Source organism: Saccopteryx leptura, chromosome 2, assembly GCF_036850995.1.
Source record: "Saccopteryx leptura isolate mSacLep1 chromosome 2, mSacLep1_pri_phased_curated, whole genome shotgun sequence".
In the NCBI taxonomy this organism is placed as follows: domain Eukaryota; kingdom Metazoa; phylum Chordata; class Mammalia; order Chiroptera; family Emballonuridae; genus Saccopteryx; species Saccopteryx leptura.
The window spans coordinates 233,384,621-233,403,128 of NC_089504.1; the positions used below are offsets into that span (position 1 = coordinate 233,384,621).

At 41.5% G+C, this 18,508-nt stretch overlaps 1 protein-coding gene across 1 annotated transcript in view; it reads left to right on the forward strand.

Moving 5' to 3' along the window:
* The window catches only part of TTC28 (tetratricopeptide repeat domain 28), a 654,105-nt gene that overhangs the window by 554,763 nt on the left and 80,834 nt on the right, over positions 1 to 18,508 (forward strand). The gene's annotated exons all lie outside the window — the stretch shown is intronic.

The window sequence follows — 18,508 nt, forward strand, 5'->3', positions numbered from 1 at the left end:
CCTACTATGAACTATGTACACTGGACATTGGGAACAAAGTGGTAAGTAAGACAGGCATGGCTCTGGCTCTCAGGGAACTGAAAGATAATAAAAGAGCACGTAAAATCTTTTTTTTTTTTTTTTTGTATTTTTCTGAAGCTGGAAACGGGGATAGGCAGTCAGACAGACTCCCGCATGCGCCTGACCAGGATCCACCCGGCACGCCCACCAGGGGCGACGCTCTGCCCACCAGGGGGCGATGCTCTGCCCCTCCGGGGCGTCGCTCTGTCGTGACCAGAGCCACTCCAGTGCCTGGGGCAGAGGCCAAGGAGCCATCCCCAGCGCCCGGGCCATTTTTGCTCCAATGGAGCCTCGCTGCGGGAGGGGAAGAGAGAGACAGAGAGGAAGCAGGTGGAGAAGCAGATGGGCGCCTCTCCTGTGTGCCCTGGCCGGGAATCGAACCCGGGACTTCTGCACGCCAGGCCGACGCTCTACCACTGAGCCAACCGGCCATGGCCTGTAAAATATTTTAATTAAAGTTGTTGCAAGTGCTTAAATGAAAATTCAGGGTGTAATGAAAATGTATAAGTGGGAGTGGGAAACCTATACTGGGCACTTGGAGGCTTCCTTGAGGAGGGGATATTCGAGCTGAGCTCGGAAGGAGGCCAAGATATAAACTAGATGATGGCCACCCCAGGCAGCTTGTGGCAAGGCCTTCAGTAGCCCTCAATGGAGAAGACCTCACAGGTTGTCCTAGTGCTTTCCCTAGTTCAGTTCCCATGCTTCTTGTGAGACTTTTTAATTGTCATTTGGTTTCTCATGTGAACCTACTTGCTGATAGAGAATGTACATAATTAACTGGCATTCTGGTGTGTACAACTCTGCGAGTTTGCTTAATGAAAGTGGGCTCTCAAGAGGCAAAGCCTCTCTTAGCACATCACAACAAATTTTCAAACTTGTATGACCACTGTCTAGAACTTGACCTTTGATGAGATCATGAAGGGACTCCAATGTGCGACACATGCCATTTGAACCTTTGTACATGCAGGTGTAGTTTCTATGTGCTGTCTCCTGTGGCAATGTGGTGGCCACACCCAGGTCATATCAGTGCAAGCCAATCATCTATAAGGCTCAGCCGCTGTGAAAATACAGATTCCATTTGATCCCCATTTTCTTGGATCTTGATTAAAATTCATCATTAGAAGGAATTCATCATTGACTCGTCCCAGCACCTCTCCTGTTGGGCATAGTGGTTTAACTCCAAACACTTTTACCTCAGGAGTTCTTTTATATGATACAAATGGTTGAGCAATTTTGCTCCAGGTGCCTTTTGAATGGGAAAAAAATGGCTTTTGGGTTATAGTTCAGCTCTTCATGAATGGCACAGAGAGAAGAAGGACTGTATCTTGCTTATACTCCACACACTAATTTTTCCCCCTCTGTCCTGCACAGAAAGCTGACAAGTTAGGATGCGTCCTTAGGATCTCTTGGATGTTGGTGGCTTGATGCTCAACATGACTTTGTTGGGCTGCCTCTAGTACCTCTGATCTCCAATTAGAAGTGCCAGAAATGAGGTCTTCTCTGTTGCCTTAGACTAGTCTTTTAGAAATCTATTTATATTTTGTGAGCTTAAACTCACAAAATAACTTGATTGTGATATTAAAATTACTATAGTGGTATGGTTTATATTTACTAGAATGGATTTTTTTTAAAACTCTGGTTTCTTCCTCATGTTATAAAAACAATAAGAACATTTCAATGACAGATAAATTATTTTTCTCTATAAAAGTAGTAAATATTTTTTAAGCCATAATGCTCAATAATAGTAAGGATATAGTGAATAAACAATCTTATACTCTAGTGCCCTGGTCGGCAAACTGTGGCTCGCAAGCCACATGCGGCTCTTTGGCCCCTTGAGTGTGGCTCTTCCACAAAATATGACGTGCGGGCACTACCTCAATAAGGAATGTACCTACCAATATAGTTTAAATTAAAAAAATTTGGCTCTCAAAAGAAATTTCAATCGTTGTACTGTTGATATTTGGCTCTGTTGACTGAGTTTGCCGACCACTGCCCTAGGGATATAAATTGGTTTAGTCTTTCTAAAAGTAATTTGCCAGTAGTATCAGAAACCTTTAAATTGTTCATGCCCTTTGACCCAAAAACTCTCATTTTAGAAATAGTTATATATATATGTAGGAATATTTATAATAGGCCTATATATTATAGAAAAACAAAAAAACCTAAATGGTTACAATAATTGAATGTCAAATTATTTTATATCCAATATAGTACTATATTGCAATTAAAATTATGTTTACAGAAAAATTTTAATCCTATAGCTAGATGTTTGTGACCAAATATTAAGTGAAAAATACAATGTAAAATTATTATGTATGGTATAATTTAAATTTTGTAAACTTCCTGCTTTAAGTAACTCCTCAAAAAGGCCTTTCAGAAGCTTCACTGTTAGCTTTTTTCACTTCTGCAAACCCAGACCCTAGGGCAGTCCTGCAATATAGTTGATGCTTAATAAATGTTTTAATGAAAAACTGAATCTCTCTAAATGAATGGAGTACTTCTCCCTTCTGTCTGGAATTGAACTCTTTCTGTAGATAGTCTAATCACCCTCTAGGAGCCCTGTTCAAATCTCACATAGTCCCCATCAGGACCACCCAGATCGCTGTAAGTCCCAATCAATTTTTGCTCCCCTCTGTGGTGCCTAATGATAGCACTTATTTAGTTTTTCCTTGTTTTATAATCACCTGGTTTGTGTGTCTTCCAAAGCAGATGGCAAGGCCATTGAAAACAGGTGCTCTGTCCTTCTCCCTGAATTCTCGCTGCCTAACACAGTGCCTGGCCCATAGTGAGATATCAGTACATTTGAAATGTAGATACGCTGTGAGCAGACACTCTGTTCATGCTGGGCTAGTTTACTGATTGACTTTTTCTAGTGGATGTAAAACACACTGTGCCCCGAAACTGGATCTCCATGCCTTGGGGAACGCCATCATTCAGTAACCCCCAGCCTGGCCATGGTGTCCCTGTTACTCTGCCAACCGTGTTTGTTCTCCTTAATAGCGTTTTACTGCCCAAAGGAAGTACAGTCTTACAAAGGATTTTCTGAAAATGGATTTAAAATAAAAGAACTGCTTTTATTGTTTGATAAGAACTTCTTGTTCCTTTCCCCTAGATCAAAAGAGATATACAGTATGTCCGTAAAGTCATGGTGCACTTTTGACCGGTCACAGGAAAGCAACAAAAGATGATAGAAATGTGAAATCTGCACCAAATAAAAGGAAAACTCTCCCAGTTTCATACCTATTTAGTGCAGTTTGATGTGGGCTCCATTTGTTGCCCTACACACATCCAAACAATAGTGAAGTTCTTGCCACACACGAGTAAGGACGTCTATTGTAACAGAGTGAATAACATCTGTGATTCTGTTTTAAGAGAATCACAGTGGCGCTTCGTTATAAACGCGCTGATATTCACGTTGCACTTTGGTCATGGATTAGAATTTAGTGAGCCACAGAACACACTGAACTTTGCTCTGTACTGTCCACATCTTGACTAGCATGGCTGTGGGCTGCTCCGCTGTATACACGGTGTTACATCATCATCTGCGCATGTGCAAATGCTGCCACATCATTCTACAGAAACTGGGAGGGTTTTCCTTTTATTTGGTGCAGATTTCACATTTCTATCGTCTTTTTTTGCTTTCCTGTGACCGGTCAAAAGTACACCATGACTTTATGGACACACTGTAGATTGAAACCACTTTTAGCACACAAACCTCCCATAAGGGAGACATTATGAATTTTAAAACACATTTTCAGTTTTTAATTCTGATACTTAACCAGAGTTTTGTAGCTCTTGGGTACTTGGGACAGTGCAATAGTTTTGGAGATGCTAAGCTGACTGGTTAGAACACTTGTAGGGCTGTGTTCAGTGGTAGGTCAGATCTGAAAGTACTCCAATGGGTTTTAGATAAATTACAATTATAGACAACCCTTATAATAGGGTAAATATTCCTCCATTGTAAATGAGTATTAAATCTTAATAAACTATAACTCTTATGTTTTTTCCTTTTGGTGCTTTTCTAGATTTCTAAATATTTTACAGTGAAAGTTATTTTTATAATCAAATTAATTTTATTTCAAAACACTGATTAATTTAGATTGCACCAGTGCATAAATGCTGGTGATTCCAGTTGGTTCTACACTGATGAGAGGCCATTGTTAACAAGTTTGACAATGCCAAATGTTGGAGGAGATGTGGCTCCACAATATGTCTTATTTGTGGCCAGTGAGAGGGTAAATTGGCATAACCACAACAGGAGACAGTTGGGCATTGCCTTCTAAAGCTGAATATTCACATACTCTTTGACCCAGGTATACACCTTAGGTATAATATCCTACAAGAGGCTACTATACATGAACAAGAATGTCCAGATCTGCACTGTATTATAATAGCAAAACCCTGGAGATACCGACATGCCATCAGTGAGAGACTAGATGAATATAGTTTCCAAATGGAATATTAGACAGCAGTCAAAACAAGATGAGCCATAGTGAACTGAGAGATGTGGCTAAATCTTAGAAATATAATGTTAAGTGAAATAAAGTTAAGTCCAAAAATACTACCTATGCAGCATGACATCCTTTTTACAGAGTTAAAACAACTTAAATAAAAATGTGTTTAGGAAATACAGCTATTGTACATGCAGTAAAACTTGTACAGAAAGGACAGGCAGGGAGCGATGGCCATGATGGCCCTGGAATTCAGGGTGGGCTTGCTGTGGGCTGGGAGGCGGGGGGGTGGCTTCCTGGAAGTTAACAAATAATTTTGTATATTATTCTCCAGATTTTGTTTTGGGTGGTGGTTTTATAAGAACTACATTATTAAAAATTAATAAATGAAAGGCTGTGCATGGATCAATGATGAAAGGGTGTAATGAACCAAATATCCTAATCCCAAAGAGATTCCACCCCCCCCAAAAAACAGCGGGGGAAAAGAGCAGGGATTTTTTAAACAAATGAATTGCAAAAACAAGATTGCAAGTAGGACATATTTAATCAATGTAAATGGACAGTTGACAGACTGATTTCAATTATTTATATAATCTTCTAAGCAAGTACCTAAGCACTGGTTATTACTGCATCGTTTGCTTATTTTAAGTGACAGTGAATCTTTGAAAGTTTCAAACCATCTTTTTAATATTTTCTAATTCTGACTTTTTGCTAATCCAGGTTGACCTTCCAATTAGTCCAAACTAATAAGGTTTTATCTTACAAATCAAACATTTTTTCCTACTCTAAATCCTTTCAACAATTCTGTAGAGTATAAGTAGATATAATATTTTGGGGCATTTATTGTGTCCCTTAAAACATAGGGTTTCCATTTCATTCTAAATTAGAATAGTACCCATTTGAAAATATTTTATGAGCATGTAGTCAATTTGTGCCAGACCTGGTCCTGAGCCTAGAGATATATGCATGAATAATAGCTGGAGTTCTTGGCCTTACAGTAGCTCACAGTATGGAACAGTCAACAAATGTGTAAATTATTCATCCACCATGCATGAAATGTTGTTATAAAGGTCTAAACAAAGAAGGCCGTACCTTGCTCTGCCTACTTATGGGCAAGTCAGTGGTTCAAGAGGCTTCTAGAGAGGTAACATTTGTTCTGGGCCTTGAAGAATGAGGGAAGAGAAGTCACTCTAGGCAGAAGAGCTCCTCACTGGGCAAGGGCATGCAGGTAAGAAAGGGCCCACAGCCTTCAGGTAGTGAATGATGATTTCAGGCAGAGGGTGATCTGTTCTTTGGTGCAGAAATTGTCATCTGTTACATCACAGTCATTCAGCCACTGCCTCCTGAGGCTCATCTCTTTCTTACAAGATCTGAAGTCTTGGTGTGGGTTTGCCTGACTGAGTTTTCTTATATACTGTCCTCTTGGGACATGACTAGGTTCCAAAAGGCAGACCTTATCTATGAGGTGATTCACTCAGGCTCAGCTCTGTTTGAGGGAAAAAAAGATGATGCCAGGTTAGAGATTAGAGTACCAAAGAGACAACTGCAGACACAGTGGAGCATACTGGCGGCCTTGGTCTTATTTCCCTGATTTCTGAATTTGGATTCCTTCCAAAAGGCTGAGTACAAAACGAGCTCAGAAGGCACTGGTAAGCTTCTTAGTGTAAGTCAGCAGCTTAGCAAGAAGGATAAGTGTAGTTGGCCTTCTTGTGTGACCTCTGAAATAGGCTTGAGTGAATCTCCATTTGTATTTCTCATGAATTTTTTAAAAAGCGGAGTTCTTGAAATTGCTAGATAGGATTTTCATATTTATACATGGGAGGGATAACCTGGTGAATGGTAGAATCAGCCTCAAGTCAAAAAGCAGATGGCAGTGACTCAGGGAAAGCCATTCGTGCCTGTCACTCTACAGGTGTGGAGGCCTGGACCTGTGCATGGCCCAGGCTTCCCTGGGCCCAGGGCTGACAGTTCTGCACCTCGGCCATAGGGCAGGGGCTAGACTGGTTGATGCCATGAAGACCTGACAGGGGCACTCTTGGACAGCAGACATTTCTTCTTTTATCCCTTGTCCCAAATCCATTGTTTATGGGCTCAAAGCTTGGAGGGAGAAAAGGTAGGGCAAATCCATTGACCAATCTACACATTTAGAGCTTTCCTTGCAGTTCCACATCCGCTGTTGGCTGGCTGATGCCATAACCAATTTTGTAAAAATTCTTTGAACTGATCAAATTTCAATATCCTTGACTTTGTATATCCTGCCCTTTGCTCCAGTGAAATTGCCTGGCCTTTTCTTGATGATTGATTCTGTGCAGCTTTAACTAAACAATCAATATTTAAGACATTTAATATATAACTCTTATCTTGCTTTGGGAAAATAAGCCCAATATAGCCACCGAGTTCCTTTTTGAACTGGCTAAAATAGGCATCTTTTTTTCATCCCGTTTGTACTTCTCTGATTTGAGAACAGAGGTAAGGAGGCTCTGGAGGAGTGCTGTCCTTAAAGGGCCACATTTAACTGTGTCAGATCCACAACTCACCCTCTACTAGTTGGGTTTTTCTCCATTAATGCCATGTGGCACTTCAAAATTTCAGAGACTTTTATCCACAAACATGTATTTCTTGCTCCAGGTCTGCTGTCAACTGGGGTTCTGCTTTAGGCTGCCTTTGGGGTGTCTCATCTTTCTGTGACTGGAAGTGACTAAACAAAGCTTTTTGCTTAGCAGGCATCAAGATCACAGGAGAACAAGGAAGATCATCAGGCACATTTAAAGCCCTGCTTACCTCTTGTCCCTTCACATTCCAGTGGTGGGACTGTCTTTACATTACTAGCTCTTAACATATGCCGAACGTCCTTGGGGCGGGAGATACATCTCATGAGTGGCTATGTGCTGAACAGTGAGACAGTCTCCAGCCCCCCACCTGTGGAGACCTGAAGTAAGATAAGGATGATCTTCGTGCAGGCTTCCTGTTCCTGTGTCCCCTGGAACCCACCTCAGGTTCAGCACATACCAAATCAGACCTTTTCTCAGCCAGCTCTCCAATCTGGCTCACTTATATTACTGGGGTTTTTTTTTCCATTTATTTTAAAGCCTCCCATCTTTTCTACCCAAGTTCCTTTGTTTTGAGACCTTTGAATTAGTTGTCCTTAAATTTCCCTTTCTTTTATTGCAGTTTATTTAATCAGTCACTAACTTCTCTTTGATCTTACCCCATTGTTCCCTGCTTCTCTCTTACTTTTACCCTTTCTGCTCTCCTACTCTGGGCCAGGCTCCTACAAGGACATGCTCACATTATCAGCCTGGAATTCCTTCCTCCTCCTCCTCCTCCTCCTCCTCCTCCTCCTCCTCTTTCAGTGCTTCTGGCTGGCTGCTGCCTGAGGAGTGCTAAAAGCTCCAGTGTTATCTAAGTTTCCCATACACATCACAGTGCACAGAGAATGATGGTGGCCAAGGAAGGCCTGGAGATAAAGTTGGCCATTGGGCCCCATTGTTCCATATAGCCTGTCCACTCTATTTCCCACTGTCAACGTTCTGTTCTAGTAGGGGCCAGGTATGTTCCTGCCATCTGCACACCATGCACATTCCCACAAGTCTGCATTTTTTTTTCTTCTTCTGCCAGTGTGGAATCCCCTGGACTTCTGTCCCCTAGGACATTGCTTTTCCTTGGAGTCTTAAGCACACACTGAAGGCAGAGATTGCTGATACAGGTGGGTAGAAGCCAAAGTGGGGAAGGTATAAGGAGACTGGATGAAGAGGAGGGTACCTGCTGTGGAGCTCACCCACTCATACTTTTCTCCTTTTCTTTCCCCACAACCAAAATTTAGGAAAGTTTGGGGACACAGTACATAGAACTCTGATATACTTGCTATTTAACTATATTTAAATCATACAAATTACCCCAGTCCCATTATGATGTCCCTGAATGCCACGTGATCCTGTCTATCTCTGTATTACCAGCTCTTAACAGTGCCTGATGCCTGTGAGTTCCTCTGTGAATGTTCACTGTGTGAGTGGATGATTGGAACAGTGAAAGAACACACTTCTGGGGGCTGGGATGACATGTTCTGAACACACAGTCAATACAGCCTCATTAATGTGTGGTCCATGTGTCCTCATCTGAGCAGCGAAGCATGGCACAGCGATAGCGTGTGTTTCATAGTTGTTGCTCTAGTCTTCTTCCCACTTCCACCGCTAAAGTATCATGAAAGCACAATATTATCCTGGAAGCCCAAAGAGGTGGACTTATCCAGATTGGGTAGTGAATGCATATCTTGCTTGAACTAACATCCACTTTACAAAACTTGACCCCTAACTAGGCCAGCACATGAAACTCTTCTGTTTCTTGATTACGTCTTTAATGGGATGTTCTTTCCTGGCTTTTGATAGACTTATGCTAATGCAGTGAGGAGTCACTGCTAATCAGCAGGGAGAGGCAGAATTGATTTAAGGATCTGTCACTTCAAAGAATACTGTCTGATGGAGACAAAGTTATCATCTTAAACTTGTCTTTTTCTTTATTCCTGTGTGTGCTGCTCCTCTCCCTGCTAATTAGAAACATCAGTAGATGTTTCTTCATTTTCTGGCAGCCCTCACAAGCTTCCTACTTTTAGAAAGACTGGGTACCTTCCTATCTCAGATTCAGCCCATAGTTGTCCCCACTCATTTCCCTCCCCTGCATCATCACTAGGGCTTCCCCCAAGCACAGTGCTGATATGGGCTCAGCTCCTTTTCCTCATCCTCACCACCAGGCACACAGGTAGATCAAGCTTCACAGGTGGCTTCCTCCTAAAACCAGAGACTAGATTCATATACCCTGTCTGTGAAAGGATACAGCCATAGGATAACTTCAGCTCCTACTGTAAGTTAATGTTTGCACTTATTAAATTGATGAGGTTGAAACTTGACATGTCACATACTGGTTGTCATCTCAAGGGTGGAGACAGCCTTTCTTGTGAATGATACACAACATTGATTTCCTTTTCTTTGTTTATCCATTGTAAACCGTCTCTTCTACTTGTTTCTTAACAATGCTTTGGGTGCCACATCTCTGTAGAGAATTTAGGAAATCTTTTTGGGGTTGTTTAAGGAAGAACTGTTTGTTAAGTCTGGGTGGTTTTACTGCTGTGGGTTTCCATTGTTTTCTTCCATCTCAGCAACTGTTTTCTTCTTGGCTGTCCTTAATGACAGTATTATTTATTGTGTGGAGTTTGTTTTGTTTTGTTTTGTTTTGTTTTTGTATTTTTCTGAAGCTGGGGAGAGACAGTCAGACAGACTCCCGCATGCGCGGACCGGGATTCACCCAGCACGCCCACCAGGGGGGGCGCTCTGCCCACCAGGGGGCGACTCTCTGCCCCTCCGGGGGCGAAGCTCTGCCCCTCCGGGGCGTCGCTCTGCCGAGACCAGAGCCACTCTAGCGCCTGGGGCAGAGGCCAAGGAACCATCCCCAGCGCCCGGGCCATCTTTGCTCCAATGGAACCTTGGCTGCGGGAGGGGAAGAGAGAGACAGAGAGGAAGGAGGGGTGGGGGGTGGAGAAGCAAATGGGCGCGTCTCCTATGTGCCCTGGCCGGGAATCGAACCCGGGTCCCCGCACGCCAGGCCGACGCTCTACCGCTGAGCCAACCGGCCAGGGCCTGGAGTTTGTTTTGTAATGTCTTTCCCTCTCTCTGGACTAGAGGCCCATTGAGGGTAGGAATTGGGTCTGACTTACCATTAGTATATAGTACCTGGGATGTAGTTAGTGCACAGGGAATAGTCATTGAATGCCTTAATGAATGGACCTACCTCCCCCCATATTAACACTATTCATAATTATGTTAAAGCTTAATCTAGGAAAGTTTCTGATCAATGTGAGAATTGGTCTATGTACAGGAAAAATTTTTTTTAAGGAAAAAACTTTTTAAAAGAAAGACACAGACTCAGCAAACTGGGATAACACCAGACTGAAGTTTAAAAAACAGGAGGGTGTGTGTGTGTGTGTACACAGACTTTCTTTCAATCAAGCATAAACTAATGCTCTATTGTATTGTTCTTCTTGTCTGCTTTCTCCTACTTTAGTTCAGTGTTGAGTTTTAAGCCTTTGAGATAGTAGCTCAGCATAGTTTATAGTGAGTAAGATTTAGGATTATAGTTTTTTTATTTTTTTTATTTATTTATTTTTTTTTTGTATTTTTCTGAAGTGAGAAGTAGGGAAGCAGTCAAACTCCACATTCGCCCGACCAGGATCCACCTGGCATGCCCACCAGGAGGCGATGCTCGGCCCCTCTGGGGCATTGCTCCACTGCAACCGGAGCCATTCTAGTGCCTGAGGCAAGGCCATGGAGCCATAAGATTATGGTATTTTTTAACTTTGGAAATAGCTACATTTAAAACAGGGAATTATAGTTGGAAGAATGTTACAAGGAGAAAAAGATACTTGTCTAACTTACCTTTGAAAATCAGTCAAATAGGCAACAGAATCCAGATTCTGTAAAATGAGTCATTTTAGTTTCCCTAGAAGTGATTTCTCAGTAGATGGATACAACTTTGATTTCATCTTATACTACTAAATAATATTAATAAACTGAGATGAATAGGATACTTTGCTGGGTGCTCTGTTATGCCAAGTAATGCTCATTCTTTAACTTTGACTCCCTGTTAGAACCTCCCAGATTGCTTCTCTTTAGACAAGAGAGAAAAATGACCTTTGTTGGCCATTTTCCATGTGTTAGACACAGGTGTACACACTGGCTAGATGCATATAATATCCCCTGAGGCTGTGACTGTGGTCCCCATTTTACATAGCAGGAAGCCAAAACTCAGAGCCATTCAATGAATTGTCAAAGGTTCACAGCTAAATGATGGAACTGAAATTCAAAGGTTGACTTTAGAAAAGGCTTCTCCAAAACAAAGAGTGCCAACACGCCTCTTGGGGCTCTAGAATAGCTGCTTTCAAATGATTTTGTTTGAGGATGAGAAAAAGACCAGACAGTCAGAAAATGACTCATTCATGCCTTTCCACACTTTTGATATTCCTTTGGAGATTTTAGTAGACTTTTCTCCTCCCCTTCTGGAAACTTTCACTGAGTCTCCAAATATTGGGTATTCTCCACTGGCCTCAGCAGTTAAATGGAGGAAAGAAAAATGTAGAAAAATATACAAGATGAAAAAGTAGAGAAACATTCTGTCACAATGTAGTCTAACACATCATTTAAACAATCTGAGTATAGTGAATTTGAGAGCAAAGAGAATGTTTTTTCATTGAGAAATAAAAATCCTTTGGCTTGAAGACTATTTTCAAAAAATAAATTCTTCATTACCCTAGATAGTTCTTGAAATGAAAATAGTTCATATCAAGCCATATCATGAAAGACATAATTCAACAGTCCTTGAGAATTTACCTATTTTTCCACTCAAACATTAAAGTGATCATTTAATCTTACATGCAATTCCCTGAACTCTCCCTAAATAATTGCTTTGGTGATTTTAGCTCAACCTTGAAACAGACTTGGATCTGTTGTATATTTGACTTTATTTGAAAGAGAGAAGCAATTTTAAAGAAATAGAGACTTCAGAGGTTTAAACCCTTTGCCTGTGGGGATTAGAAAAGAGGAAAAGAGAAGTAAGTGTGTGGGAACCCAGACTGGAATGAGGTGTCAGCTCTAACAACAGTAATAATACTACCTGTTATATATGTAGTATTTCAAATAATGTCTACAGGCAGCTTCAGATATAGTGCCCTAGTTAATCTTTATAGTAGCCTTTTGAGATAGGCAGGACAATTATTAGGATCTCTCTTTTTGAGACAGGGAAATTGAACTGCAAAGACTGACCTATCCAAGATCACACAACTAAAGAATAGAGTCAGAACTTGAACCTGGACCACCAGGCTCCAATCTACTGCTCTGTCAAGCCATTTGTCTCTCTTAAGAGGCAAGTATGTACTGTGGATAAGTTCTTATTAGATTTGGCAAGGCCATGCAAAATTTTTATTATAATGGAGCTTTTCCTGTTTGGGATATGTGGGTGTTGCCTGGGCTTTGCGACAGTATTTATAGAATGGAATTTGAGCTGTAATAATGCAGTTCTGAATTATTATTCATGTAACACTAAGCTTTCAGGTGAGCTAACTGTAAGTCAATAATATATGAATAAACTAGTCTACTTCTACATATCTTGAGCATGGGAATCCAGGAAAAATCTGAAGCTGTTTAAATCAAAGTGGGGTAAGAAAAAGGTGGAAAGGAATAAATAAAGAAGATGTATTAGTGTGATACAACTCTTAAAAGAACAGCTGTGAAGTATTTGCAGTGAATATAGTATGGACAATTTTAGAAGCATTTTTTCCAAGTAAGTTAGCCTTCTGTCCAAATAGAGTTTGAAATCTTTTATCCATTTGTTCTTTTATTTACTTATTCATTCAACAGCTACCTGCTGAATATCCCCAGGATGCCAGTCACTGTGGTGGGCCCCAAAATTCAGAAAAAGACACATTTTCTGTCCTTACGGAGCTCACAGACCAGTAGGTTTGTGGGGATCACTAATAGAGACACTCAAAAGCACAGGTGTAAGCTGGAATTTTCAGTATTTTATATTATAAGAGATATTGCAGCCTAATTCATGAGAAACCTAATTATTGAGACATTTATTCATTCGTTTGTTCATTCAGCAAACATTTCTCAAATGCATATGTGTCCTAGTCCCTCTGCTGGGTATTGGAGTTATGGAGATGAAACCAATGATTTCCTGCTGTAAGGAGTTCTCAGTCTAATAGAGAAATGATAAATACACCTAATCTGGACTCTTCCACTAACTGGTTTCATGACCTTTGACAAGCAGTTTAATCTTATGGAGTTTTTGTAACTATAATGCCTGCAGAGCAGTAGGATAGAGTAGGTGCATAAACTTTGTGTGGTTGCCACTGTCAGTTATGAGAGAAGTGGGAGAGGCACACAGAATCAGAGGGATCACTTGTGCTTCAGGAGGACTCAGTCAGGAGAGACTTCCTAGAGGAGTTATTGCTCAAGCTGCATGGAAGGTATAGTGGGTTTTTGCCATGCCAACTAGGCAGCATGAAATGCAGGTGGAGGGTGCAGCACAAGTTGCATGGGATGGACAGCTGCCACACTTAGGGAGATGTAGGGAGGGCAGCACAGTTGGAATATAAATACAAGGTGAACTTTGGCCCAGTCACTACTAGAAACAGGTTGGAGAGTTGCAAAGGGCGAGATGCTATGTATGGCCATGGAGCCAGGGGCAGCAGGTTTGCATTTGAGAAAGGAATGTAGTCTAAATTGTCCACTGAGAACTCAGAATCATTTTGCCCTGCTGTATCTGAGGCTTTTCACTTAAATATTCTATGTGGCCTGTTATTTTAGGGGAAAAAGGAGAACAATTTTAAAAACCTACTGGGCAGTTAAAAGTCATGTTAAGCTTCTGCCTTCAAGCAAGAAATACAAGGGGGAAGGCTCACTTTATAGTTCTAGAGAAAACTGAAAAATTGGTATTCTGATTCAGTCCAGCAAATGCTGTAAGAGCAAGTCAAGTATAAAATATGTACATTTCCTAGTAGTGTCTTTGATTGTCTTGGCAGAAATTATTTATTCAGGATAAGTGTTCAGAGGGACAGGAAAGGTTATGGCTTTGTACAGTCCAAACCCAAATCCCTTTGCTTTAAACCCATCTGACACAGCCAGGACCTGACTCAGTGACCGCCTCCAATCTGAAGAGGTATCAAACTCTTTTTACTATATTTTCCTTTAGAATACTTTTTTTAAAAAAAGGATTTTATTTATTGATTTTACAAAGAGAGGAGAGTAAGGGAGCAACTCAGTTGCTTCACTTTAGCTGTTCACTGCTTGCTTATTGCTTGTTGTTGTAGGTGCCTTGACCCGGCAAGCCCAGGGTTGCAAACTGGCGACCTCAGTGTTTCAGGTCGACACTATCCACTGTGCCACCACAGGCTAGGCTAAAATACTTTTGTTATGGTGTTAGTAAAAATAAATTTTTTAAAATGGTAGTAATAAACGGTCTCCTTTTTCTGAAGGTCAGACAAGGCTATGGCACTTTAGCGATCTTTAAATATGGCAGCCCCACAACTGTCAGTGGAGCTCGCTGGCCCTCCCTTTAACCATAGAAAAACATGTTTTTAAAAATTGTTTTGGCCTTATAGGGTGTTCTCTTAAATGAAAAATGATCACAGCATGCCTGACCCTTATTGGCCCGATCATTTTATGAAGAAGAATAATATTATGATGGCAGAAAAGTCTGGAAGGAATGTCAGCTTGCTTAGGTTAAAGATTCTAAGCTGCCTCAGAGCATTCACCAAGTCAGCGAAGAAGTGAGGGCTGAATATGTCAATCGTGAACTGTGGCAGAGTAACCCGCACTTTCTTCGGCACCAACGAGTTTTCACTTCCTTCTTTGGAAGAATCTCATCTCAGTGGGAAGTATGATTACCCTTGCCTATGCCACTTTGGGAAGAGAATGTGTGTCCATAATCACTGAAAGGAAATACCCCAGTGTGGTGAGTCTGTCCTGGCTGGGCCAGTGAGGGTTAGCAGCTGCTGCCAAGACGCTGTGCAAGGGGAGTGGCCTGGCTGGGGTACCAGAGGCATCTCTGGTTTTGGGATGCAATAGGGAAAACCACACATTTCTATGCGCAATGAATCAAAATGATGCATTGGTGCACTGATAGCCATCTTAGATACATATCTTACTCGTTTGCTATTTACATTTTTATTTTAGACTTCTAGAGAAAATCTCACTCATTCACTCTCTCTCTTTTTTTTTTTTTTTTTTTTTTTTTGTATTTTTCTGAAGCTGGAAACGGAGAGAGACACTCAGACAGACTCCCGCATGCGCCCGACCGGGATCCACCTGGCACGCCCACCAGGGGGCGACGCTGTGCCCACCAGGGGGCAATGCTCTGCCCCTCCAGGGGGTCGCTCTGTAGCGACCAGAGCCACTCTAGCGCCTGGGGCAGAGGCCAAGGAGCCATCCCCAGCGCCCGGGCCATCTTTGCTCCAATGGAGCCTCGGCTGCGGGAGGGAAAGGGAGAGACAGAGAGGAAGGAGAGGGGGAGGGGTGGAGAAGCACATGGGCGCTTCTCCTGTGTGCCCTGGCCGGGAATCGAACCTGGGACTTCTGCACGCCAGGCCGACGCTCTACCACTGAGCCAACCGGCCAGGGCCATTCAGTCTTGATATGTTCATCTCCTTGCTTCTTGAGCATAATGATAGTGTTTGTCGATAGATATGGTAAAACTATTTTGCAACCTTAGTTCTGAACATAGAGCTGATGTTGAGAGGATAAAGTTCATTGGGGGAGTGGTGTAATTAGGCCTTTTAAACAATAAAATGTTAATTTTGCATGACATTTTATAGTAGTAAATTATTTTTATTTTCTGTCTCGTTTTGCCCATATTACAACCTAGAAAATAGATAAGAACAGGTATTATTATTCCATTTTACAATTCATAAAACTGAGGTGAAGAGGATGTGAATGCCTTTCATGTGACAATCAGCTAATTGGACTAGAGATGTTCTACCAATTCCCTTGTGTCATTGTCTGTCCAGTGTTGCAAGACTCCCCGATTTTAGGGGGATTCTCTATTACTCTATATTTTGAGTTAGTTGTAAATGGAATCTGTTCTGAGTTTAGAAATACTTCTGTCCTTCGCCTTCAAGAAAATATTGGAAGAAGGACTACTGTGAAGGGTTGTTAAAAACCTAGACTAAGGAAAAAATATTTCCTTGTAACTGATCTCTGAGCCCTTCTTTGTTCTAGGCACAGTACAAGGTCCTTTATGCATGCCACTTAATGCCACACAACTTTGTAAGGTAGATGACAGTGACTTGTTTTATAGTTGAGGAAACTGAAAAGCAAAGAGATGAAGTAAACAGCCAGTGGTTATACATCTTCAGAGTGGTAGAACTTGAACTCAAACCTAGATCTGGGCCTATTTCTGCCAAGCAGTGCTAATCCCCAGATTGGATGCCCTGACCAGAAATAGTTATTATCTCCATATTATAGATATTTTACTTATTTAAAGATCCAGCAAGTATATATTGGTCTTGATTATTAGCAGTTATTAAAAGATGAAAAAATTCAAGTGCTGAACTCTGTTAAAAATACCATAGAATATTAAAGCAGTAAAAGCTTGCTTCCTGCTTTCAGGATGTAACCATCAAGTTGAAGGCATAGCAGTAACACAAATTAGCTTTAGAACATAAATAACATGATCATAAAACCACACTCGGAAACATAGAATCAGAGGGCTTTGAAGCTAGAGAGGTTATGTGGAGACTCCATCCAAGCCTGAAGTCATCCTGTTCCCTCCGATTTGTGTGTCAGTTATACCACCAGCCTCCCAAGACACCAAACCCACAGACATTATGTTCTAGTACATTCCTTCCACTCCTTCATGTCTGGTCTTCTGAGGAGCAACCTTGGAGACTAAATTTAAAGTGATCATCAATAATACTGTATCCCTCCCTCATCCACAGAAAAAGTAATAAGCCATGTCAGTTCTTACACGTCTATCTCCAACCTGACCACCAGGCTTCTCCTGGTTCATAGCCTGTCAAATCTGGACTTAAAAAAAAGGATACCAACGCCGACTCCTGAACACCAGTCTCTGTGTAATGCAGGGTAACAAGCTTGCAGGCAAAGGAGCCCTCCTAAACCCCAGCTCTCCTGCTGCTCCCCAGTGAGGCTGCAGTGACATTTCTGCATGGGTTCCCACTTTAATTTCTCCTCTGCCTCCAAAAATATGCTAGTCTTCTCTCCATCTGCTCACATACCAGGTCCGTGTGTCTTTTGCTTTTGTTTGGGGTGGTAGCTTCATTCAGATGACTTCCCTCCACAAAGATGTGGTAAAAAGGACACTGGACTGTATTGTTTGTGTCGGTGGGGAATTGGAGCCAACCAGAGAGCTTCCATCACTGGTAGAGCAGGCAGGTGAAGTGCTGAGGCCCACATGAGCACAGTATGCAGCAATGCATACTGCAGTGGCTCCTCTCCTGGTATGGTGAAGGAGGTTCCTTCCAGGACATTACTCCCACAAAAAACTAAAATCTTGGGGAGAAATTGCCAACTACCTGGAAGTATTAGAGTGAACAGAAGCAAACAGATTCTGGAGCAGTACCCAAACATGGAAGAAAGGAATGGCACAGAGTATATATCCCATTTGTATGGCTATTAGCTTGAGCAGTCAGACTATAGTCAGCAGCCACATTTGGTTTAACACTATATTAGACAATAGCCTTTAGGGTCTGAAGAACAAGATGGCAGTACTATAGCCTCTGGAAAGTGAGAGGGGGCATGTGTAAGCTGGGATGATAAGACCCAGTGTGTAGAAAACCTAGATTTTTATATAAACTCTGCCCGAATTTCTTGCTGAACCCTAAACTGCAAATGCATGGGACAATTCTAGTTAAAGATAAAACTGAACTGAGATGAGATTTGAATTGCCACTCAAGAGACAGAATTTTTCAAAATCAGTACTCTTTAGAGGAAAGTAACAATTTACATCATAACTTTCACAATGTTCTGGATTCATTGAAAAATTATCTGACATACAGAGAACTAGGAAAATGTGATTCAATTTTAAGAAAAAAGACAGTAGACTGATACCAATCTTGAGGATGACTCAGATGTTGAAATTAGCAGACAGGGATTTCAAAGCATTTATAACTATGTTCAATGAACTATTCTTATAATGTATGAAAATGTAAAACATAATATAATATAAAAATATATTATCAGGTATACTTCAAATACATAATAAAACCTATAAAATATAATTCAGCAGGGAACTGGAACCTTTAAAAAAGAGTACAGTGGTGCCTGACCAGTGGTGGCACAGTGGATAGAGCATGGACTTAACACACTGAAGTCCCAGATGTGAATCCTGAAGGTCACCAGCTTGAGCATGGGCTCACCAGCTAGAGTGTGAAATCATCAACATGAATGACCCCATCATCACTGGCCTGAGCCCAGGGGTTGCTGGCTTGAAGTCCA